The 1,455-nt window shown below is 42.1% G+C and overlaps 1 protein-coding gene across 1 annotated transcript in view; it reads left to right on the forward strand.

Moving 5' to 3' along the window:
• Vps8 (VPS8, CORVET complex subunit) overlaps positions 1-1,455 on the forward strand; it is a 241,770-nt gene that overhangs the window by 150,782 nt on the left and 89,533 nt on the right. The window lies entirely within an intron of this gene.

Consider the following 1,455-nt stretch of genomic DNA (forward strand, 5'->3'; position numbering starts at 1 on the left):
TAATTTTATTAATATTTTTAAAGGAGCATATCATTTAGTTGAATTATTGTATTTCTCTATATTTTACCCAAGTTTTTAAAAGTTGTCTTGGTTATATAATTTTGTCAGTAGAATTAATTGACCTACAAAGATACTGGTAGCATCTGTACATGGAAAGATTACATATTTCTGGGGGAAGAGAGGTGGTTAATCCTCCAGAAACAAATTACTGGTCTAAAATAAGGCTGGCAGCTCAGGGGAGAAAGGATTTGCATCCTTCTTCCTCCCATCTCTCCTTGGGGCATCTGCTACACGGAGGGCACCCTACCCCCACTCCCTGTGGCCTCTTGCTGGCCAGCAACTCTCGCAGGAGTTCTCCTGATGTATTCAAATCCAGATGCAGGCCATTTGTGCAGCAGGAAGCTTGATGAAAAGGGCACTGATGGCTTTTGAGCTGTGTAAAGAACAAAGAGGATGTACAGACATATTTATATTTAAAATACTTTCCTCAGTGCCATGTTCTTGGTAATGTTGATTTAGCCTTTGTTAGCAGTGTCCTGGAGGCGTATGAAATATGTAATACCATTTTCTTGAAGGAAAAAGAAAAAGAGACCCATAGAACATCACATTGCCTTTTTAAGGCTTTAATCAAAAATAAAGTAAAAAAATTGAACATTGCTAAGAAAATGAATAACTTTGCCAAAAAGAAAATATAGATTATGGAAATGGTTCTACATTGGATTTTAGTTGAATCTGTCAGTATTTCTGTAGATGATTTTGGAAAGGACATTTTAATGTTGACATGTAGTCTTGAAAGAAATTGTAGCACATAAGCCCTGTCCCTTGCATGGAAAAGGAAACAGGGCCTCGCCTTCAGAGCTGGGCATTCTAATGGAGGAGATGGGCTGGAAAACAGGAAATTCTAATATAAATGTTTATAATAAAAGATGATCAAAGGGCCAGCCATATAGCTCAGCAGATTAAAGTGCCTGCAAGCAGGCACAGGGGCCTGGGGTTCAACCTTGGATCACTGGGCCTGCTGGGCCGGCCCCACCCCTGGGGCACGCTGAGAGGGCAATTTAGACTGGATGTGGCATTGTGCCCCTGTAAGCCCAGCTCTTGGGAGGCTGTAAACAGGCAGATCACGAGTCTGATCTAGTACTGAGACCCTGAACACCCTGTAGATCCTTCCCAAAAATACAAAAACAAACAAAAGATCATCAAGTTTTCACTTTCTTTACCTACTGCCACTCTGCCTTCTCAACCACACCACACAGAACCAGACAGTGGACAACATCTGCGAACTCCCTTTTCCAAGGATCTCAACAGCTTTCTGGAAAGAGCCTTCCTGGTGCCTCGATTTCTCCACTTTTTATTTTTTCTTTTTGTGGAACCGGGGATTGAACTCAGGCCCTTGTGCTTGCCAGGGAAGTGCTTATTCTACTGAGCTATCTCCCCGGCCCCCTCCACTTTTTA

The sequence above is a fragment of the Octodon degus genome, unplaced genomic scaffold (assembly GCF_000260255.1).
Source record: "Octodon degus isolate 3935 unplaced genomic scaffold, OctDeg1.0 scaffold00126, whole genome shotgun sequence".
NCBI classification, from domain to species: domain Eukaryota; kingdom Metazoa; phylum Chordata; class Mammalia; order Rodentia; family Octodontidae; genus Octodon; species Octodon degus.